This window comes from Vombatus ursinus, unplaced genomic scaffold, assembly GCF_900497805.2.
Source record: "Vombatus ursinus unplaced genomic scaffold, bare-nosed wombat genome assembly UNPS02014841.1, whole genome shotgun sequence".
In the NCBI taxonomy this organism is placed as follows: Eukaryota; Metazoa; Chordata; class Mammalia; order Diprotodontia; family Vombatidae; genus Vombatus; species Vombatus ursinus.
Genome location: NW_020954619.1, coordinates 18,990,279 through 19,015,749, shown reverse-complemented (window position 1 = coordinate 19,015,749; position 25,471 = coordinate 18,990,279). Strand labels below are relative to the sequence as shown.

The 25,471-nt window shown below is 36.6% G+C and overlaps 1 long non-coding RNA gene across 1 annotated transcript; it reads right to left on the bottom strand.

The window, feature by feature from the left end:
- Positions 1–680: 680 nt before the first annotated feature.
- On the bottom strand, positions 681–25,330 carry LOC114026679. Its single transcript, XR_003567140.1, has 2 exons — positions 25,236–25,330; positions 681–2,541 (listed from the first exon to the last, which is right to left on the bottom strand). It is a non-coding gene; the product is annotated as an uncharacterized LOC114026679 (long non-coding RNA).
- Between the last annotated feature and the right edge of the window lie 141 nt (positions 25,331–25,471).

Here is a 25,471-nt window from a genome sequence, read left to right as displayed (position 1 = left end):
AATTTGAGAAGATTTGTATGAGCAGATGGAGAAAAAAAAAGTCAGTACAACCATAACAGTTTATACAATGACTACAACAATGTAAAGGAAAACAGCATTGAAAGACTTTAGGACTGTGATGCACATAGTAACCAATGGTGAGTTCAGAAGACAGAGGACAAAACATATCTCCTATCATTTGGCAGAAATATGGTAGACTACAGTCACAGGATGTGGCATGGTTTTCAGTCATGGTCAATATATATGTTTTGCTTGAATATACTTATCTAATACACGTGAGACTAAGTGGCAGGGAAGGGACTGAGGGCAGGTTGTCACAGGGAAGTGATAGTGATACAAAAAAAATCGGACATAAATTTTTAAAATAATTAGAAAGGAACTAAGAGGTATATCATAGAGGGTTATGGGTGGGATCAGATACTGGAAGGCTTCAGAAACCATTTGGAGAAGTCCAGGATGATTTAGCTGTGGCTGCTTACAAACCATCCCCTATTAAGTAAAGACAGTGGGGGTTTTTATTGCCCCTTCCAACTCTGATTCTATTTAATTCAGCTTGACAGATGACATTAAGAGAAGAGGAACTGACAAAAGGACAACAGCTTTCAAAACTATTTCTCTGTACGAAAATATTTTCTAATTCTACCTTGGGAACGATGTTTAAGAAAGTATTTGGACAATGGAACATTTTGTTTTATTTTATTTTGTTTTGTTTTCCATCCAGGTATTGTCTGCTAAACATAAACTTGGGGGGCAGAAGTTGTACAGTTTAATGTAATTTTCATACTTGAGCTAATGATATGCATGTTCAGTGTTTGTCTTTCCAATCTGCTGGCCAGACACCTGGTCTTACAACTGATTATGTGTTGGGTCTTGAACATCATCCCTGTCACTGAGTGCATTGTGTTTAAAGGGAATTTTGCCACAACTTACACAGCACACTAAGACTAGAATGCTAGGAAGAACCTGGTCTGAGTATGACCTCCATTAGAAAAAAAAATCCCCCCAAATAATTTAAGAAGCAGATTTGTCAGAGTGACTTCTTTCTGGGGGGAGATTCTGCTGACTCGGCGGCCCAGCTTCATGGGGGAAGTGGTTCCCCAACATGCCCAACTCCATTTCCTGAACTTTACCATTCCTAGGTAATTACTATTCCAAAAGTATCTGCAACTATTTAAATTTTTCCCCAAGAAATGACAAAAATGCTTTCAAGTGAGACCCTGCAATAATAAAGCAGTTGCAGGTCCTTACAAGGAACGTATTTTGGGGGGATTCTCTGTCATGCTTTATTTATTTTCATTACATGTCGTGAACCACAATCTATTTTCATTGTACCCTCAGAACCAAATTTTCTGCCTGGTAGTGAGAACTAACGTCAACATGGTGGGAGAGAGTTCTACTGGTGATGAATTTCAAATGACTATTTCATAGCCTCCCGAGCAGCCTATAGTTTTGTTGGCGCTTTGTTTTTTTCTCTCTATATACCATACCTCACACAGAAGTCTCATATGCACAGTAAAATGCCCATTAACAATGGAATCCAAAATTCCCAACCAGCACCAGATTGTCAAAACTATGTACATACTGTAACCATGAGAAACTCAGGAAGACAGATGTCAACTTGGAATTTGTTAACCACTTTATCCAAACTCATCACTAGCTTATTTGTTTGTTCATGTCAAATAAAATAGCTCATGTTGGTGCTTACCCCTGCTGCTCTATGCTATGTAGACCCTTGGGAAATACTGAATGTTCAGAGGTGCTAAGGTATTTATTCTATAGTGAAATAAAGAATATTTATACAACTTTGTTTTATTTTACTGGTACTTCCTTCTGGGTTTATATTGGGGATTATATTAATGGTGGGTCAGCTTGATACTAATTGAATGTGAATCATTTCTATTTTAAGAAGTTCTATATAATTAAAAGAAGTGACAGGGGGAAGTGACACTTTGGGACCGTGCTGAAGGTTTGTTTTAATAGGCATTATTGAAGGGCTCTCTCAGCCTCATCGGCCAGCCCCATGAAAGACTTGTAGCTAAGATATTCATCATACTCTTAAAAAGAAGCGACTTAACATCTTGACATCACCCACAATTTTGGAGCCCCCAAAAAGTATTCCCAGCAGCTTAGTCTTCTCCTGTACACACCCCAGAATGTGTCATAAAAGTGGTGATAACTCATGGAAAATCATAATGCTAGGAAAACAAAGATGATGAATGCCATCATTGCAAGGAGAAAGAACAGTGTCTGTTGGTTTTGAAATCCATCTCTCTACCTGCCTTGTGGGCAGATTTGAAAAGCCGAGAGTTGTATGCTTCTAGACATTTATGGATATCCTTCAGTTTTGCAACTGGCCGCAAACCACATGGCCTTGAAACTTCAACCATCATAGATTTGGCCGGACAATCCGTTCAGAGAATGTTTCAGACCATTGACGTCAACAAACACCGTATGCTGGGGCTTTGGTTAGTTCTCTTGTAAAGAAGATTCTCCAATACATTGCTCACTCCTCTGTCATGGGAGACCAGCACGTCACTCTTCCTGGACATGTGAAAAAGGAAAAATCCCATATTAATTTTCTACAAGATTGAACAGTACAACATTTCTTTGGAATTGTTAATTATGGGATAGAAAACCATATGGTTTGGATGATATAAAGTAGAAGAAGCTGGACAAAATGAATCCGAGGTCAATTAAAATGTACACTTCATTGTACCCTTGAAAATTAGACACTCTCAGTGTCCTACCTGTAAGCCTGCCATCATTATTACTCTATAGGTATATTATTCACCTTGGGCTTAGGCTGCAACTATACATAAAATAAATATTTGTTGATTTTAAGGATCTAAGAGAATATAACCTCCTTGAGGGCAAGTATTTCATTTTTTTTCTTTCCATCTCCAGTATCTATCGGAGAACCTGGCTGATAGTAAATGCTTAATAAATGCTCAGTAATTGATGAGGATCAAAAGTAGTGGTCCTGCAGTATTAATTACCAAAATTCCCTTGTCATCCTTCTTTATATAATGTGCTAATATGATTTAAGTTGTCTAGTTGGGGTCTCAGCATTTTCTGTTCATGTTTCAGAAGTTCCAGTTGGAAAAATCTTGTCACCTTAATGGGCCATTTATATTATGCTTATTTCTGGTTCCAAAATCTTTCCTTCCCTCCAACCTCTCCCCTACCCATTGAAAAAGGCAAGAAATATAATTCCATACATATATATGTGTGTGTATACATATATGGATATATATGTGTGTCTATATATATATATATATATATATAGTCATGCAGAACGTATTTCCACACTTATGTTGCAAAAGAAAAAAAAAGCAAGAAAAATAAAGTAAAATAAATCATGCTTGGATCTGCACTCAGAGTTCATCAGTTCTGCTTCTGGTGATGGATAGTATTTTTCATCATGACTCCATTGGAACTCCATGGATCACTGTATTGATCAAAGTAGCTAAGTTTTTCACATCTGATTGTTGTTACCATATTGTTGTTATTATATACAATGTTCTAGTTCTGCTTACTTCACTTTGCATACAATCACATATGTATTCTCAGGTTTTTATGAAACCATCCTCTATCATTCCTTACTGCACAGCAGTATTCCATACTCACATACCACAGCTTGTTCAGCCAATCCCCAACTGATGGACATCCCCTCAGTTTCTAATTGTTTGCTGCCATAAGAGGAACTACTAAGTGGCACAGTGGATAGAACACCAATTCTGGAGTCAGGAAGACTCATCTCCCTGAGTTCAAATCTGGCCTCAGCCACTTACCAGCTTTATGACCCTGAGCAAGTCACTTAACTCTGTTTGCCTCAGTTTCCTCATCTGTAAACTGAGCTGAAGAAGGAAATGGCAAACAACTCCAATATCTTTGCCAAGAAACCCCCAAAATGGGTCACAAAGAGTCAAATATGATTGAAAAAAGTGACTGAACAACAATAAATATTTTTGCACATATGGATCCTTTTCCTTTTCCTCTGATCTTTTTCAGGGTACAAATTAGTAGTGGTATTATCAGGCCAAAGGATATGCATAGTTTTATAGCCCTTTGGACATAGTTCCAAATTGTTCTCCATAATGGTCGTACTAGTTCACAACTCCATCAACAATACATTAATGTATTATTTTTTCACATCCCCTCTAACATTAGTCATTTTCCTTTTGTCATGTTAGCCAATCTGATAGATGTGAGGTAGTACCTCAAGGCAGTTTTAATTTGCATTTCTCTAATTATTAATGATTTAGAACATTTTAATATGACTAAGGATAGCTTTGATTTCTTCTGAAAGCTGCCTGTTCATATCCTTTGACTATCAATTGGGAAATGGCTTTTTTTTTAAATAAAATCATCTCAGTTCCCTATGTATTTGAGAAATAAGGCATTTATCAAACTTGCTGTAAATTTTTTTTTGCAGTTTTCTGCTTTCCTTTTTTTAAAGTTTTGTTGCATTGATTCTGTTTGTACAAAATTTTTTATTTTAATGTCATCAAAATCATCCATTTTACCTTCCATGATCCTCTCTATCTTGTTTAATCATGAACTCTTCCATTATCCATAGATCTGACAGGTAATTTTTTTCCAGGCTTAGTAATTTGTTTATTTTTATATAATATTTTATTATCCCCCAATTACATATTATAATACTTTTTAAACATTTTTTTAAAGTTTTAAGCTCCAAATTTTATTTTTCTCTCCTTCTCTACCTTCCTCCCTGAGGTGGTAAGCAATCAGATATAGGTTATACATGTGCAATTATGTAAAACATTTCCATATTAGTCAGTTTTTACAAGAAGACTCAAATAAAAAAATCATGAATGAAAGAACCTAATTTGATTATGATATTACCTTTTATGTCTAAGTAATATACCCCATTTTGAGTTTATGTTGATATACAGTGTATGATAAGTCTATGCTTAATTTCTATTAGATGGTTTCTCAATTTTCCCAGAAATTTTTATCCAATAGCATTTTCATTTTTTAAAATCCTAAATCCAGTACCTTATAAGAAAGCCAAAAAAGAAAAAAGAAAAAGAAAAAAAGTAAGTTTTAACAAGTTTATTGGGCAAGTCAATCAATCAACAAATATGTTTTTTTAAGCTCCTCATCTGTGCTAGATACTAGAAGTGGGAAAAGTATTATATCATTAGTTATCTTTCTATGCATGTATGCCTTCCAAGAACTTACAAATCTTATTGGGAAGAAAAGACATAAGCATACACACAAAAGGATAACAATATATGTCATAGTTTACATTCATTTCTGTCCTTTAATATTCATAAGGTCATTCACATACATAATATCATCTTCATCACAACCCTCTGATATAGTGCAAGTATTATTACCCACATTTTATAAATGGGGAAAAACATTCTGAATTACTTGCTCAAGGTCACATAGTTAGCTGGGACAAAACCCAAATCTTCTAATTCTTAATCTAGTCATCTTTTTACTATATCATACTAAGTAAATGTTAAGTGACAGTTAAGGGACATCCATCTCCTCAAAAGTCAGAACAACTAGGAGGTCTATAAGACACATGGGGTGTTAAAACTTTTTTTCAAAAATTCACTCCACATCAAGTGAAAGAGTATAAAGTAGATATGTGGAAGGGAATTTGATAAAAACTTTCCAGTCATTCTCAACAGAAAAAGCTGTTCAATAATTTCTTATAATTAATTTGTTTAAGGAGGTTCCTTAATTTAAATTTCTTATTTAAGAAGGTAAGTTTTCTTTCAGTGGCATGAACTACAGTCATTTTTTTGTGGTCCTGATTTTCTGTATGAGAAAAATGGAAAGAAAGAGGGAGAACAAAGATTCTATGAATTACAAATTACAGGTTTCAATTCTGGTTCTTCCATGAATGTCCTCTTTGGACCCGAGCTTCCTTATCTATAAGACAAGGGGGTGTCATTCCAGACTCATTACATGGTACATTTTGTGTTCTCTACTTCTCAGCCCAACTTGCCTATTTGTTATTTCCTATACTCAGTATTTTTATACTATATATTCCTATAATCAGTTATCCTCCATTTTACAGTTGAGGGAATTGAGACACATTACTATAACTTGCCTAAGGTCACACATCTAGTAAGTGCCTGAGGCTGGATTTTAGTTCAGGTCTTCCTGACTCTAGACTAAGCATTCTATCTACTAACTGCTTGGAGAGCCATGATGGTAACAGGAACTATTTGTACTTCTAAATATTTAAGCCATACCCAATATAAATACAGGTCATCAGAACGCTTAGTATCTTGATAACATTATCTCACTTCTGAAGAATGCCTCCACTGGGTTGTTGATTAATATGATAACAGTTAAGGGACAGTCAACATAAGAAGCTTTCATTGGATAGGATTTCTGTGTCTTTCTTTTTTTCATTAATTAATTCACTCATGATTTTGAGTTCCAAATTTTCTCCCCATCTTCTGTGCTTTTTCTTTACAGCTTTTAAAATTCTATTTATTAACAGAATTCTATTTCCTCAGTCCCACCTTCTCACCACATTGGAAAACAAAAATTCCTTGTAACAAATATGCATAAATCATACTTGACAACATTTTCTGATGCAATACAATAAATTCTTTGGATTTACTTCCAGGAAAAGTCTGTCTGTGTAAACAAACATGAATTTTTTTTTAGCTAAACAATGATTATTAATAATAACAAGATTTACATAGAACTTTAAGGTTTGCAAAGTATAAAACTATGTCATTCAATGAAAATCTATGAAATCCAACTTATGTTCTTTTTTTTAATTGCTGCTGATAAAAAGAAAAATTGTTGCCAAGCCATCATAATCAGTACATGACAGGTACTTGCTAAAATCCATTGGCTCACTCTTCTCTTTTCAGATCATTCCTTTTCTGTTTTTATTCTTGATTATTCTGTCTTATCAACCTTTTGATTTTGTTAAGTTGCTTCAAATAGTTTTAGAGATAGAGTCATAGTTGTATATAGACTGTCATGCTAGTGACCACGAACAGATGAAAAGTTCTAAATACATGAATGAATGTTATACGTACTTTAATGAATCTATGATCTGATGGAAAGTGACGATCATAACCCATGTAGAACCCAGCTTTGCAGCTTTTATTTGAATCTTCATATCAGTCCTATTGAGGAGATTCCCCAACATTCTGGAACTTTCTTCTATGTCAAGTGATATTATATGGAGCACACAAGTTGTCTGTCTCTTATCCTTCAGTCTTACTGCATTACAGGCCTTCCTCCTTTTCCAAACACTCATATTTTTTATAATATATTTTCCAGCACTTCCTGCATGCAAATATTTTTCACTGGTAATGTGCTACATCTTATTCTTATCCACTATGGTTCTTTTGTTGTTGTACAGTCATAACTGATTCTTTGTGACCCATATTGGGTTTTCTTGGCAAAGATATTGGAGTGCCTTGCCATTTCCTTCTCCAGCTCATTTTACAGATGAGAAAACTGAGGTGAACAGGGATAAGTGACTTATCCAGTGTCACGTAAGTGTCTGAGGCCAGATTTGAACTCAGGAAGATCTTCCTGAGTCCAGGCTTGCCCACTCTATCCACTGTGACACCTAGCTGCCCTCTATGGTTCTTACATGACCCAAAATTTTTATTTTTCAGGTACTGAGTTAATCTCTTATTTGAAGCCATATAGCATGACCAAATTGGTGCTAAAAAAATGGGTTTTTGCTTCAGGTGGAAGCTTGGGCTCATTTAAAGTACCATAATTTCCCAAATCCAGTCCAGTTTGCTCCCTTTTTATTGTTCAGTTCTAGGTATATCTCATTGGCCACCTGTAGTATCTGTCCAATAAACATACTGAAGGATTTTTATGGGCTGTATATTCAACTGCATATGGTAGTCTGCACAACAGGTATTCTTCATCGAATGGGTTTGTTGTATGTGAATAATTAATACAAGGTCTCATGAGTAATTATGGATCTTAACTGCACAGTTCTGGGGCTTGATGTCATTACCAAAATGACATCCACAAACACGAACATCAAGAGAATATCGCCATCTATAAGGAATCCTCCCATTTGGATTCTGATCTGGAAATATTCTATGAGAGTAGAAAATCCCCATGACAGGCGTCTCTCAGTCTTATCCTTTGCTTAATATTCATAATCAGAGGTTGCTGAATAAAATTATTGCCATCGTCTCAAGGAATCTTGAATGATCCACATGAATGATCCCATGTGGATGGGGGACATGATGTTAGAAGAGTAACTTTTGAAAAAAAAAAACATTTCATTCTTTCAAATACTTGATTTTTTTATCATCATAGCTATAAAGCACCATGACATCTTATACATCCTATAATTGCTAAATCATATTATATGTATTATATTTTATTATATATAATATATACATATATAAAATATATACCTATATTATATATAATATATCATAATATTAGATACTGTATATCAATAAATTGTAAAACTATAGTCATATATAACAGAGAAATAAAATAACAAACCTAGTTCAAGGTATTGTGTTTCCTAGAAGTTAACATTTTAATTTGGTAAAATCCTTAACATGAATTAGTTGTTCATCTCTCTTTCCCATCATAATCTACCAGATAAGAGGGGATGGAATAGACACATACATTTTGATGAAGAGGGAACAATAGAAAAATGTTCAGTGTCAAAACTTTTTCTAGAATATAACATTTCCCTGATTAAAATGGAAATTCTGAGACCTGAAAAAGAATTAATCTTTGATTATTGATCAGGTTTTCCCCTTGCTAAATCCCATTTAATTTCCACTCAAATCGAGGGATATAATAACAATGGATTTTTCTTCTTTTTTTCCTAAGATATACAAACATATAGGGTGATTTGAGCCTGGAATAGGGGAAACAAGGGAGAGTAACAGAACAGAACTTTAGAATATGTATGGAATGATTTTATGTGTATGTGTGTATGTGTGTGTGTGTGTGTGTAATGGTAGCCATCTCTGGGGCTGGGTTGGGGGAGCGATGAAAAAATGAAAAAAAAAAGAAATTTACATTATAGTTTTATTACATATTTAAAAGGAACAGACCGTTGCACATAATATGTTTGCAGTTTTGTGTGCAATCATCTTTTGCATTATACTGTGTTACGGAAATGCTTGCTTTATTCCATAAATTAAAAATAAAATAAATAAAAATAAAAAAGAAGTTATTGGAAAAATAAGGAATTTAATGAATGAGATTGCAGGTGAGGAAGAGGTAAGGTACACAGCACAGAAGGCAGGCTTTGCTTGCTTTTCTACTAAGGGATAGTTTTGCTTAAGAAGAACTGAATTGCAATTAGAGTTGAAGTCTTCCTCAATGCTTTCAGCTGTTAATGAATATCTATTGTTCCATTTAGTACTTTCTCTAAAACTCATTACCTATGTGACCTGGGACAAACTGCCCTACATCCTTGGGCCATAGTTGCATTATCTCTAAAATGAGTGGGTGCCTGAGGTCCCTTCCATCTCTATGTCTATGTTTCTATGATCCTAAAGCACTGTGCCTACTGTTGTGCACAGAATATAATACAAATATGTGTTATGTAAACCTGAAAGTTAAATGATACAAGAATCATTATTTCAAGAATAAGATATGACCCTGGCCATGAAGGTTCATACATACATACATTCATAGAATTTACTTAAACTGTAATTGTATCGTTTGTTTTTCTAGAGTATGTTCCCTCACAAATTAGTTTCATGGAGATGATTTTGCATATTGTTGCATTTGTTGGTTTGCTGAATGTTTGAATATGGATACTCATATTACTGAATCTTCACTGTTATTGAGTCTAACATGAGAAATATGGAGTTTCCTTCACTTCAATACTGGTTTCTGGTTGAAAATTGTTGTTGTTATTATTTGCATTAAAAACAGACTTAGACCTTTAATTTTATTGTGAAATCCAGATGCCTTGAAAGTCTGCAGGGTAAGGTTTTCCTGTATGTCTGAAAATCCTACTTTATCAACCCAAAGTGTTTCCCTTCTCTTCCCTTCCCTTCTATTTCCATACCTAGAAGATATTCGTAGTGGAAAAATTTGGTGAGCTCTAGATGTTGCCAAACCCAGAAGAATTTTCACCCTTATAGTCAAACTCAGGTCTCATATCCCAGTTGATAACTCTATAGAATTCCAGCTTTTCCTGTGAGGAAAGAGGATTGGTTTTCTTTTATCTTTTCTTTTCTTTTCTTTATTGGCTCTGGGTTGAGGCAGGCCATTGCAACCACCAAGTCAAGTGGCAGCCTATGAGAATTTTGTACAATGATGCCTGTTGGTTACATCGTGCAACCATAAATTTGGGAGTGATTGTAATTCCTACTGGAATTGGTAGGCATGGGCCTTCAGGGAAAAATGTTAATTACTGGATTTTAAGAGCGATATCACGTGGACTTTTCTGGAAATCTTTAGTACAATGCACTGGAGGAGGAGCTCCAGAGGAAGATGCTTTAGTCTCCCCAAGTCACTCAAGACTTATCCAGAATTTCGGAATTGGATAGTGCAAAAAGCAGCCCAGTTCATTTGCTGGAGACAGTAAATTTTTAATGGTGGATAGGGTAGAAGGAAAATGAGGGGGGTATTTGTCATGACAGATGATGAGGTATCAATGCATTAATAAGGGTTGTTTTGGAAAGCTTTAGAAATAACTGACTACAGACCATAAGATTGCAGCAATAACTCTACTTCTGACTCTCTGGAGTTTCTCTACCAAGCCATAGAATGCTCCTCACACTGGAATCTCACTTTGACCCTCTCACACTGGATATTCTTGCCCTATGGCCCCTTCCTATGATTGGTTGGTTCCTCCTAGCTAAGCAACCTGCCTAGGGAAAATTTTATGGCTAGAATAGGGTTTCATGCAAACTCCACAAGGAGAGAAAATACAGTGGGGACCTATAATTCTAGAGCTGTGAATTCTCCTTAGCTACATGTGCTCACTATATGTGCCCCACTACCAATGTACTCTAGGCAGGGGAAGGGAAGAGAAGCAAAGGGAAGGGAAGGAAAGAAAAGAGAAGGGAAAGGAAAGGAAGAAGCATTTATTAAGCACCTACTATGTGCCAGGCACTACGCTAAGTGACTTGTCCAAGGTCACAGCTAATAAGTGAGGCCAGGTCTTCCTAGCTACCTCAATTGGAGACTCTGACTAATGGAATAATGGATCCAAATAGATCAATGGATCCAAAAGCAAAAGACAAAGAAGGCATCTGAAAAGCAGGTGAGGGGAAATATCTGGGTTTTTGGAATGAGGAACACGATATTGTAATTTGCACCTCCTCATTCTGTGTGGGTCATAATAGATCCACTTAGGAGAGTGGACCTTGAGAGCAAGGATTATATCATATTTTTTTTGCTGTATCTCCAGCACCTACTAGGTGCCATATTTAGTATATAATAGGTGCTTAAAAATGCATGTTGATTGATAGCATTGCTGAGGATGGGTCTTCCTTTTGTTAACATGATTTCAACACATAACCTCACTAGAAAGAAAGTGGAATGAAGTACTTGAGATACTCAGGCTTTCTGAACTTTCTTGCTTTCCTCCCTGTCTGCCTTCCTAATGGAGTGGCAGGAAACATCTTTGTTCTTTCTCTTCTTGGCAAGCAATGGAATGGAAGACAGTATTTTTTGACTCATGTTCAATATATCTTTCCTTCAATTCTTTCTCTTCTTTTCCTCCCAACCCAAACCCCCAAGCCTACCCCATCATTCTAGTCATGTGGTTTCCCAGTCCTGAAAGAACACTTTTTGTTATTACACAGGAAACCCTGTGCAGTCTCTTGGTCTTCCCCCACCCTGTGACAGCAGTGTGGGTCCTGGGTGCTATCTCACATGAAAGGAGAAAAGGTTTCCTGCTAACTTATTTTCATTGACTCTATAGGTTGCATAATGAAATCAGACTTCCATCATTGAGCAGTAGGGATATGGGCTGATCTTTCCCTTCTTTAGTATCATGATAACTACACTAAACCACTTTCATATGGCAGCTAGAATGGGGGAACTCAGCCAAGTGAACTTATGCCTTGGCCCCTAACTGCTTTTTTGCTTTGTGCATCCTTACCTAAGTAGGAGACTGAGCATCTACCTTGCAACAGATATATTTAGTTTTGGAGGTGACTGTGTGAGTTTGAGAGGACCAGAAGTCCATTAAATTCAGCTGGCTAGGAACATGAGGAGATATTAATTTGTGAAGACAGCCACTAGCAGAAGGATCACTCACTAGGTGGTTTCAACAGTACAAAGCTGAAATGAAATAGGATCACCATTCCTATTCAGTGGGCCCACAAACTGCTTTATATTCTGATGAGATTTAACTGTCAGCCTCCCTGGAGAGATTATAACATCATCTACAAGTTACTGAATCCCACTTTAGGTTTTGTTCTTATACGCTGGGAGTCTTTTGTACTTGAGCCTTTTCTTGTATAGAAAATAAATACCTGCCATGTACATGATTCATGTTATACATTGATTATCTTTCTACTTTTTTCTTTGGAGAGAACTTGACATGAGCCAAGAATGATTTATCCCTGGAGTCCTGGAATAAAGGTTTAACAAGGTAAAGAAAAGGGACTCTAGTTTCATTCTCATTAAAGACAAGATCCCTCCAGGACAGAAGGCAGGCAGACTGAATGCCAGGGCCCAGTGTACATGGGTCCCTTAGTGAAGAAGGAGATTGCATAGAGCCTAAGGCCCTTAGATTTGCCAGTGATTCATTTACGTTAGAAGTAACACTACACAAATACTTTTATCTCTGAGGCTCCATTTCTTCTCATCAATAAAAGTGATAATGCTTACACCACATACAACTTTAAAAGATTGTCATGAGGATCAAATGAAATATAAAAGCACTTTATAACTAGAAAGCACATTGAGTTACCATTACTAACATATTTAAGGTTTTTTAATTGTTTCAAGTGCCAAATTCTTCCCCCTTCAACTGTAAGCTTTTGGGGGGTATAGACTATGCCATAGTCCCATATGCTTCCCAACATTCCCCCTGGTGCCAAGCTGAACTGTCTGTACATTTCCACAGATGTCATGTTCCCCAGTCACTACACAGCCATTTCTATCTTTGTTGCCTTTAAATCTGTGAGGGAGTGGTAATAAGAAAACATTAGTCCTGGCTCATACAACTCACATTCCATAAGCTTACTACCCCACCACACAAGGAACTTGAATATCAATTTCATTGTCAGCAAAATAAGAATCTACAATTAGTTATGTCTATTTGTTTCCCATTCTAAAATTCCATGATTCTCTGATTAAAGTATAATTATCGAGACATGATAAGACTTCCCTCTTGAATCGTGGTTGGATTTTCCCCTTCACACTTAAATCCACTTAATGTCCACTGATGTCAAGAAAAATAATGAGAGTGTTTTTCTTTCAGATAACACTTTTTGCCTGTTATTCACATGTATAGTTACAAGAATAGTCAACCTTGGTGAATGGCAGACTAAGAGAACCAGGCCACTCTTTTCTGGATCATAAGATAACAATTGCCAGAGGAAATTAAGAACCTTTTATTCTTACTCCTGAGCCTAGATTTGGAAAAATTTTATCCTGTCTTTAGCTGGCAAACCATATCATAGCTCAAGTATGACAAGTTGAAAATGGCCTTTAACTTCTTTATTTTAGTTGTCAACCACTAGGTCTTCTTATCTACTTATACTCCGGAATTTTCAAAAATAGTAAAATGTATTGCAGGTGCTATAAAGTACAAAAAAAAAAAAAAAAAAACCAAAAAGCTTCACAGGAGACTTAAATTTTAGCTTTGCCAACAAAATTGTTGCCTTTAATAGAGAACTGCCCTCAAAATTCCTCATGAACTAGTCTCATTAGCTTCATCAAGTTTTTTAAGTCATTATTTTTTGAAATTTTGTCCTTCTCAACATGAAATGCTGCTGCTGCATAGTAAAGGTGAGACTTCTTATAACCCCAGGGACATGGGAAATGGCTCAAACTAATGCAACATCTGGTTATAATAATTAGCTCATTTTAATCTTAAGAGCAATGTATTATCCCTTCAGGTCCAGATGGTTTCCTCCTCTGCTGCTTTAGGGAGCTTATATTAAACAAAAAATTAGAAGTACAATCATAATCACTCCGAGCCCCCAGTTAGGAAAATTCTTGATGTTTAGGCAGAGGCCTGGCTCTCTGCCATAATTTACATTTATATTTATGTGTGGGTAAATCTTGGCCTCTTTGTGGTTGAGGAAAATGAAGGTTGCAAGAAATGTTTAGGTAAAGAGTATTTTTCAGTATCCATTAATAGCAGATGGGTGGCATAGACAGTGGCTGGAGAGCTGGGCCTGGAGTCAGGAAGACCTGAGTTTAAATTCAGCCTCAGATACTTTATGACCTGTATGACCTTGGGCAAATCATTTAAGTTCTAACTGTCTCAGGTTCCTCAACTGTAAAATAGGGATAATAAAAGCACCTACTTTCCAGGGTTGTTGTAAAGATAAAATGAGCAACAATTGTAATGTTTCACACAGTGCCTGGTCCATATGAGGTACTATATGAATGCTGGTTTGTTGTTGTTGTTATTGTTGTTGTTGTTGTTGTTGTTGTTGTTGTGGCATGGAAGGGAAGTTAGAGAAAGAGCAGATGTTTCCTTAGAGGTTCTTTCATTTCTTAAGGTGGTGGGCATAGCTGGTGGCAGCAATTAGAACCTCCTGCTTTGAGATGCCTTCAAAGTTAATGACTCTCTTTGACCTTTCCCTCTCTACCACAACTCAGCCCTACTTTCTCTTTTTGTTGTTTTACCAGTTGCTCCTATGCAGCCAATTCTTTCCAACTTAGCTCTAGATATCCCCACTCCACCCTCTTCATTGCTGGTCCTTCAAAAATCTCTCTACAATTCTTAGATAGCTCATTGTTTTATGCAATTTCCTTATCCATTCAGCTACACAGACATGTATCCTTGATTTTGTCATCTTCCACAAGTGTTCCACTACCATGTTCATGAACCCTGAAACTCTTTTATCTGAGCAAAATCTTTATCATTCAATATTTCCCTCTGTCTTACATCCCAGAACTCTGTTCTTTATCTTTACTGTAATCTCTAATTTTTCCATCCCTCAGGTTCTTCCCATCCCCGAGGAGGCCATCACATGGATCCAGTCTCCTCTTTCCCTTCTTCCCTTTCTCAATCCCTTCTGTGGTTTAACTTTACACTATATACTTTAATCTCTTGCCACCTTATCCTGTTTTGACAGTCCTCAACCTTAAATTACTCAGGCAATCTACTGCCTTTGTTCCTTTTCTCATTCTGCTAAATGGAGCAGGAGAGAATGTAGAAACTGCTAAATAGGTCCACTACTAGTTTGTTACCAAACCTCCAGCTGGGCCATTACTACAATGAGGAGATTTTTGTATATCTCCCTAATCATATCATCATCTCACTCACCATGTCGTCTTTTCTAAAATTTTTCCTTCCTCAAACTTCCCTTTGTACCTACTCCCCCTACCTTCTCAGATAAGAATCTTACATCATATTTCACTGAAAAAATTGAAGTATTCATTCAGAAATCTCTTTTCTTCTCCTCTTCATCCCACATCACTGAGATGTCTTCTCTTCACTATCTCCTCACTCACCCTTTCTTATGAAGAAGTGGTCCTTCTCCTTGTCAAGACAAAACCCTCTACCTGCATCCTTGAACTCTTCTCTAGCACCTTCTCTAGCAGATTTCTCCCTCTATTATCTCTGCTTTCACACTAATCTTCAATCTCTACCTCTCTACCAGCTATCTCTTCTGACTACAAAGACGTTTATTGTCTCACAATAATTTTTTTAAAAACCTCACTTAGTCAACCATCCCCACTTTTTTATTGTTGTTCAGTCATTTCAGTGGTGTCTAACTCTTCATAACCCTATTTTGGGTTTTCTTGGCAAAGATACTGGGGTGGTTTGCTTTTTCTTTCTCCAGCTCATTTACAGTTGAGGACCCAAGGCAAACAGGATTAATTGACTTGCTCAGGGTCACACAGCCAGTGAGTGTCTGAGGCCAGATTTGAATTCAGAAAGATGAGTCTTCCTGACTCCAGGCCTAGCACTCTATTCATTGTGCCACCTAGCTGACAATTGTCCCCACTAGCTATCACTATATATTGCTCTTTCCTCTTGACAAAACTTCCTCTCCTACTTTTTAAATTCTTATAATCTGCCTTTTGACTTCATTCCACTGAAACTGCTCTCTCCAAATTTGCCAATGTTATCTCAATTGTCAAATTTAATGTCTTTTTATCAATCCTCATCCTTCCTGATGGCTGTTGACACTGTCAATCACCCTCTTCTCCTTAATATTCTCTCCTCTCTATGTTTTTGTAACACTACTCTCTCCCAGTTCTCCTATCTACCTACCCACTTCTTTTCAGTCTCCTTTGCCATATTTTATCTATTAACAGTGGGGGTACCCCAAGGCTCTGTTTGAGGCTTCTTGTCTACTCCCTCTATGATATATCACTTGGCAATCTCATCAGCTCCCATGGTTTCATTATTACCAGCTCTATGCAGATAACTCTCAGATTGAATCATCCAGCCTTAATCTCTCTCCTGACTTCAATCTCCCATATCCAGGTGTCTATTAGAAATCTTGAGATCTATGTCCTATAGACATCTTAAACTCAACATACCCAAAAACAGAACTCATTATTCTTCTTCTTCTAAAACCCTTCACTCTTCCAAACTTCCCTGCAACTGTCACCATCATACTCTCAGTCCTCCAGCCTCACAACATACGGATCATCCGTGACTCCTCACTCTTTCTCACCCCACATGAAATCTCTTACCGTATACAGTAGATTCTACCTTCACAGTATCTCTCCTATATACCTCCTTCTCCCCTGTAACACAGCTGCCACCTTAGTAAAGGCTCATTTCCTCATAACTGGATTATTATAATAGCCTTCTGGTTTGCTCCACTGCTTCATTTCTCTCCCCACTCCCATGCATCCTCCACTCAGCTGTCAAAGTGACATTTCTAAAGCACAAGATTAACCATGTCACACCACCTTCAATAAACTCCAGTGATTCCCTATTATTGTTATGAACAATTGTAAAACTCTGTCTTTTAAAACCCTTCTTAACTCAACCCCCTTCTACCCTTTGAGTCTTTTTATACCTTACTTCCTCCTACATACTCTCTAATAGAGCAACACTGTACCCCCTGCTATCCCTTACACAAGATACTCCATTTCCTGATTTTATTACATTTCTCCAGTTGTCCCAGAATCCTAGAATTTTCTCTCTCCTCCTTTCTATGTTCTGATTTCTCCAAATGCAGTGAATGAACTTGGTATCTTCAATGTCTGATCAAACTCAAAGAACTCCTCAAGTTCTTTCAGTAAAGACCAGAGTGCAGACTAAAAGAGCAATTACCACATCTCTACTAGGATAACGCCACATTGGAAGCATCAAAAACATTTGGATGTCCATAACTTCCTCTGAAAACAACATCGACAAAAAGTCTAAAGTTTGGCATGGTGCCTCCCCATCCCCAGGGGAGAAGAGCCCAACTTTAATATAAAGTTCAAAGTCAAGAAATAGACTGGGAAAATGAGCAAACAACAGCAACAACAAAAAAAATGACCCTAAAAAGCTACTGCAAGAGATCACAATGTGAAAACTACAAGCAAAGCCTAAAAGGAAAATGCAAATTTGACCCAAACCCAACAAGAATTCCTGAAAGAGTTAAAAAAAAAAAAAGAGAAAGTGAGAACAGTGGTAGAGGAAAAATTGGAAAAGAAATGAGTGATGCAAGAAAATTATGAAAAGAGAATCAACAGCTTGGTAAAAGAGGAATAAAAAATACCGAGGAAAATAACGCCTTAAAAAACAGAACTGGCCTAATGGCAAAAGAGAAACAAAAATTCACTGATGAAAAGAATTCCTTAAAAATCAGAATTAACCAAGTGGAAATAAAATGTACAAAAGTGCACTGAAGAAAATATTTCCCTAAAAATTAGAATTGGTCAAGTGGAAGTTAATGACTTCATGAGACATCAAGAAATAATAAAACAAAGTCAAAAGAATGAAATAATAAAAGAAAAATGTGAATGATCTCATTGGAAAAACAACTGACCAGGAAAATAGATCAAGGACACATAATTTTAAGAATTATTGCACTCCCTGAAAGTTATGATCAAAAAAAGAGCCTAGACTTCATATTTCAAGAAATTATAAAAAACAATTGCCTCAGTATCTTAGACAAAGATAGTAAAAGAGAAATTGAAAGAATCCACCAATCACCTCCTGAAAGAAATCTCAAAATGAAAATTCCCAGGAATATTATAGCCAAATTCCAGAGCTTCCAATTCAATGAGAAAATAGTGCAAGCAGACAGAGATTTGGGGTGAAGGAGAGTATTATAAAGGGGGGGGGTAGATTAAGGCAGTGGTAAGAAGCAAAACAGACTTTTGAGGAGGCACAGGGCAAAAAGAGAGAGAAAGAAGAACAAATAGAAAAAAACGGAGAGAGGGAAATGCACAGATAGTAATCATAACTGTAGATGTGAATGGAATGAATTCACTCATAAAACAGAAACAGATAGCAGAATGGATTAGAAACCAGAATCCAACAATTGTTTTTTTAGGAGAAACACACTTGAAACAGAAAGACAAACACTGGGTTTAAATAAAGGCTAGAATCAGACATGACTGAAATGACTAAACAACCACAAAAGCAAGAGCAAAATCTATTATGCTTCAGTGGAAGTAAAAAAATGCAGGATTAGCAATCATGATCTCAGATGAAGAAAAGGCAAAACTAGAACTAATTAAAAGAGATAAGCAGGGAAACTGTATCTTGCTAAAAGATACCATAAACAATGAAGTATTAGCAATACTAAACAAATATGCACCAAATGGCATAGCACTCAAATTCTTAAAGAAATTTTAGATGAATTGCAGAAGGAAGTAGACAGTGAAACTATACTAGCAGGGGGCCTCAATTTTCTCCTCTCAGAGCTAGATAAATCTAAGCAAAAAATAAATAAGAAAGAAGTTAAGAAGAGGAATAGAATTTTAGAAAAGTTAGATATGATAAACTTCTGGAGAAAACTTAATGGAAATAGAAAAGAGTATACCTTTTTCTCAGCTATATATGACACCTTCAAAAGAATTTCATGCATTAGGGCATGAAACCCCACAAGAAAATGCAGAAAGGCAGAAATATTAAATATACCCTTTTCAGATTATAAAGCAATAAAAAATTATATTCAATAAAAAGCTGGAGATGCAGAGATAAAAGTTAATTGAAAACTAAATAATCTAAGCCTAAAAATGAATGGGTGAAAGAAAAATTCCTAGAAACAATCAATAATTTTGTTAAAGAGAATGACAACAATGAGACAACTCACCAAAATCTGTGGAATTCAGCCAACTAGTACTTAGGTGAAAATCTATATCTCTAAACACCTACATTAATTACAGAGAAAAAAAAGCAGAACAATGAATTGGGTATACAACTAAAAAAATAGAAAAATAACAAATTAAAATTTCCCAATTAAATACCAAAATTTAAATCCTGAAAATCAAAGAAGAGATTAGTAAAAATTAAAAGTAAAAAAAAAAATTGAAATAATAAATAAAACTTTTGTTGTTCAGTTGTTTTCCATCATGGTTGATTCTTCATGATACCATTTGGGGTTTTCTTGGAAGAGATACTGGAATGGTTTGCTAATCTCTTCTCCAGTTTCTTTTACAGATGAAGAAACTGAGGCAAACAGGTTTAAATGACTTGCCAAGATGCACACAGTAAGTGTCTGAGGCCAGATTTGAACTCAGGAACTCTATGCACTGTACCAAATAAAATAAAATGAATAAACCATTGGTTAATTTGCTTTCAAAAAAGGAAGAAAAGACAAATTATCAGTATCAAAAATGATAAGAGTGAATGCACCACCAATGAAGATGAAAGTAAAGCAATTATTTGGAGCTATTTTGCTCAACTATATATTATATTAAGAGCTATTTTGCTCAATTGATCTCCCCAAGAGATCAAAGAAAAGGGACAAAGACCTATCTGTACAAAAATATTTATCGCAACTCTTTTTTATAGTAGCAAAGAATTGAATGTTAAAGGGATTCTCATCAGTTATGGAATGGCTGAACAAATTGCAGTACATAGCTGTGACGGAATTCTATTGTACTGTAAGAAAAGAAGAGCAGGATGGTTTCAGAAAAACTCGGGAGGACTTACATGAACAGCTGCTAAGAGGAATGAACAGAACTAGGAGAACATTGCACACAGTAATATCAGTACTGTATTGATGATCAACTATGAAAGACTTAGTTACCTCCATCAATATACTGATCCAAGATAATTCCAAAGGATTCATGATGACAAATGCTATTCCCCTCCAGACAAAGAACTGATGAGCTCTCAGTACAGATTGAAGCATACTTTTTCACTTTATTTTTCTTGCTTTTTTTTTTTTGCAATATGGCTAATATGAAAATATATCTTGCATGGAAAAAAAAATGAGCTCATTGAGAGCAACCTTTCTTTGTATTCCCAGCACATAGCACATAGGTGCTAAATAAATGCTTGTTGACTTTCTCCAATTGCCCCAATAGATTTCTGCATAGAGATGATAAAAATGAAACCATGGGAGCTGATAAGATCACCTAAAAAAATTATATAGAGGAAAATGTGAAGAGAGCCCAGGACAGAGTCTTGAAGGATCTCTCACTGTTAGCAGGAAAGACCTGGATAAAAATCCAGGAAAGGAGAGAGAGTACAAACAATCAATAGGTAGAAGAACCAGGAAAGAGTAAATAGGGTAAGAATGTCTAGAGAGAAAAGAGTATCAAGAAGAGGGTGATCAAAAGGGTCAAAGGATGCTGAGAGGTCAAGAAGGATCAAAACTAAGAAAAGAATATTATATTTGGCAATTTTAAAAACACTAGGAATTTTTGAAAGAGCAGTTTAGGTTGAATGATGAGGTCACAAGAGTTGTGAAGACAGTGAGAGGAAAAGTTGTGGAAATTATTATTGTAGGCAGCTATCTTAAGGAGTTTAGCTACAGAAGGAAGGAGAAATACAGGAGAATAGATAGCAGGGATGGATGGATTAAGCGAGGGTTGTTTTCTTAGAATGCAAGAAACATGTGCGTGTTTGTAGGCAGTAAGGAAGCAGCCAGTAGACAGGTAGAGATTGAAGATAAGTGAAAGAGTTGGAATTGTAGGAGGGGTGGAGAAGATGGGAAGAAATGGGATCACTTACGCATGTAGAGTGGTTGACTTTGTCCATCAAAAAAGCTACCTCTTTGTGTGAAAAAGGGAAGAGGAGATAGTGATGGAAAGTATCTGAGTGATGTGAAAAGAAGAAGAGGGGAGAAGACAGATTTCTCTGCCGATGGCCTCAATTTTTTCAGTGAAATATGAACTGACATTCTCTTCTGAGAGATGGAAAAAGGAAAGCCATTGGCAGTTTGAGGAAAGATGAAAAAGTTCAGAAAAGCCACTGTAGTAAGCATGATATGAATTGATTGGGAAGGGTTGTCTTTAGCAGTGAGGGTCCAGTTTAGATTCTGTAAATTAAACTAGTAGTTATCCCATTAAATATAGTTTCTTGATTTTTTTTCCAACTCCTTTACACAGTATGTGAATAGGAAGTGGTTAATAGGAGAAATCCAAGGCTATGGTTTGGTAGGATAAGATCTTCTTCTATAAGAATAAAGGGGTAAGGGACTCAAGAGAAAAACACAAAGTAGAGTTGAACTGTTTTAGCTGGTAGCCAAGATGGGGATGGCAAGAGAATGTAGCCAGTGCAGGGTTGATTGTTTGGGAAAGAACTGAGCAGTCAAAGATTTGGAGATTATGGTGAGGAAGCCCAACAGAATATGGAATTATAAGGCAAAGAAAGAGGTTAAATGACTACAGATTATGTTCAAATAAAGGATTTTTCTGAATTCATAAACGTGGATGTGGAACACTTATGGATGATAGCAAAATCAAAGTTATGACCATCTCTGTTTGTAATTGTTGTGGGAATAAAGGAATAGTTCATGGAAAGTGAGTAACTTGAGGAATTTAGGGGTTATGATATTTGAAAGAGTATGTTGAAGTTCCCTAGTATGAAGGTACGAGTAGGTAGGAGAGAAAGACTGCGACCCAAGAACTGAACTGATTGAGAAAAGGAATATTCTGGAGGTCAGTAGACAACAGCTCCCAGAAATTTGATTGGATAAAATGTACATACTAAAAGAACCACAAAGAAGCAGAGGTTAAAGAGTAATACTGGCAGAGGCAGAGCCAACAAGTGGCAATGGGGAGCAAAGAGTAATTAAATTCCCCCACCATGACCAGGGGACCCAATAATAATGCAACCATTGTTGGAAAGAGCATCCAGGAAAGCTGTCATCAGGAGGGAAACAGGTCTGGGTGAGTGCATGAAAATTGAGAGAGTGAAAAAGGAAAGTTTTAAAACAAAATCTAGTTTGTTATCTATGAAACAGGCATTCCAGAGAACACTATGGGAGAGTTGGGAAGCTTTAGAGTGGGAGTTTGGTTGGGGGGAGGGGACAGTTAGGTTGAGAAGGATAGAGATAAAGGAACAGTCAATGGAGAGTGGTTAACAGGTTTTAAATACCAATGGAACATTTAGAATCAACAGGATGGGGTGAGTAGGACTGGGTGGAAATATGTTAATTACTAAAGGAATGAGTTCAGGTAGATTATCATTGTCCTCTGAAGTTTGTCCTTGGGTAGAGCAGTCCTAGGTAGGAATGAGACAGTTATATAGGGCTAGAAAATGGGGGAGGAGGGAGGGAAGGCAAGGAGGGCTACCTAGAGGGTGGGTAAGGAAAAGGCCTATAACCCTGAGGAGCTATAACTAGCCACAGATGGGACCTGTTTGGAGTGAGATGGAAAGGAAAACAGATCCAAAAACTATGCTTGCATAGAGAATCATGCAGCAGGACAACTAGAAGTTACCCCCAAAAGAAAAAGCATCTGTGTAATGGGAAGTCAGGATATATGGTATCTAGCCTCAGCTCTGCTGCTAACTTGCTATGGAACTTTGGGCAAGTTACTTCGGCTATCTTGACCTTATTTCTTTCATTCTGTAAAATTAAAGGGTTAGACTGAATGATCTTTAAAATCCTTCTACTTCTAAAATGAAATCATCCTACCTTAATATCTTCAGTCAGATAAGCCAGTGTTTACATTTTACAGAAGTGGTAACTGAGGCCTAAAGAGATTGTCACATGTTCCAAGTCCCATAACTAATAAGTGGTAGAAATTAGGAAGGGGCACCTAGGTTAGAACTAAAAAGAGACCCCAGCTCTTCCGCTTCCCTAGGACAGTGTTGTCATTCTATACTATAATAAATCCAAACAAAAGCTTAAGTCAGTTACAGGCTATCAGTCATTACCCTTCCAATATCCTATCACAGGCATACTTACAGAATATTCAAGGTGAACCCAAGCATAACTAACATGGCCATAGTCATATCACGGGACATCTTGGGATCATAGGATCATAAATTTAGAACTGAGAGGGATCTGTGACATCTTCAAGTCCAAGTCTCACCTTTTATGGATGAGGGAACTGGGCTGCAGAGATAGTAAATTACTTCCCTAGGTAAGTGTCTGCTAAGTGTCTGAGGTGTGATATGATCTCAAATCAAGTTTTCTCCCTTCTCCCCCATCCCTCATCTCTCAGTACTAAAAGAGGTTATCCCAGTCCCTGGGGATATTTAGTTGCTATAGCCACAACCACTGTTACTACTGCAATCTTCTTTGACTTCCTGTTCACTATCCTTATCCTGCTTTTTTTGAGACTGTGGAACAGGAGAAAAAAGGAACTTCTACTGACTTGTTGACCTCTCTGTCCAGACCCTCTAATGAAGTAGTTCTTAATTTTTTTATAATATGGCCCCCTTTGTTAGTTTCCTGAAGTTTTTAGACCCTTCAGAATAATATCTATTGCCTATATTCATAAGAGAAGGAAATACTATCTTTCAACTAGAAGTTAGTGAAAATAAAAATACTGTTTTCCTTTCCAAGTTCACGGACCCCTGCAATCTATTGGTAGACCTTTTGGGAATCTAGGGACCCCTGGTTAAGAACTCCAGCTCTAATACATTCCAGAGTCTTCCAAAGAGTCTTGCCTCACCTATTCTGTGCCCCTTTCTGCTTCCCAAAGCCTGATTCCTATAAAGGTCAGGTCTTCTGCTTGCCCACTTTCTCATTCCCAAGAGATCTTCCTTCCCTCCTGTCCAGAGACTCCAAACAGCCACAGTCAGATTGATTAAGGAAAAATCAGTCAGACTTGTTTTCTTTCCCCTTTTGACTCCATTTACTACTTTATTTTTCCATGGCTCAGCCCATACTATATGGCCCTGGTGATCTGATAGGCACAGGAAAGGGAAAAAACAAAAAAAATAAAATCTTATTAAAAAAAAAAAACAAATAGTATCTGGCCACCAGTCCTTAAACTCCACTATTAGCCATTTATGAAAAGAAAGTATAGGGCTAAGGGAACAATTGGAATTATACCTTTTTAGCCAAATGGATAAAGTTAGAAAAGTTTTTTCCTGTATTTTGGGGTAAAGGAATGGGTTTGATTAAAAGTTTAAAAGTTTGGTTTTTTTAAGTGAAGTCTAGTTGTTAGTTTTTTTAATTAAATTTTAAGTTTTCTTAGTTGGTTTGATAAATAAAAATGACATATATTATTATTGAGTAATCAACAGTTTACTCCATTTAAAAATAAATGAATAAAATTCTCTGGGTATACACCATAAAAAAATGGTCTCCATATGTCTATGTATGCTATGTAATGATGATAAAGATCTGGCTAACTGGTTAATAAGATGGTGGCTCAGAATAGCATTTGGATGGCCTAAAATATAGCCTGTTGGCCAGGCTGAGAGCATACCTAATGATTGCTGGCAAAAACACATTTGAACATCACATGATCAGTGAGATAGATGATAGAGTAGTTGTTTTTACCATAACTCCTCTAATCTAGGAACTTCAAACAAAAGAAAAATGTGCCAAATCAATAGTAATTGAAGCTGTGTCCAAAGATAAGAAGAAAAAAAAACACTGTATACAGTAAAAAGTCTTATGAAATAATACTGGAGACCTGAAAAAATAAAAGCTCCCACTTATATTCCCCTGCAGTCCCCAGGCCTCCTCACATGCCAGGCATAGCCAACATAAACAATCTGCCAAGTTTGAGTTTCATGATTGAGATATTATAGTCCCTACCTGGTTCTCCTCACCCACCCAGCAACTCCATAGACATGGCAATGACAGTCTAAATTCCTCACACCCAAAAAAAGGCAGAAAGAGCTGTTCATGTCCAGTCACTGAAAAAAAAAAAAAATGGAATGCAATCAGGAATAAGGTGAAAGATACAACCGTGGAGAGCCAGTCAGAGTAAAAGGGAGAGCCAACACTCAAGAAAAAGGGGGATAGAAATCTAGCAGTGATAAATCATTTTC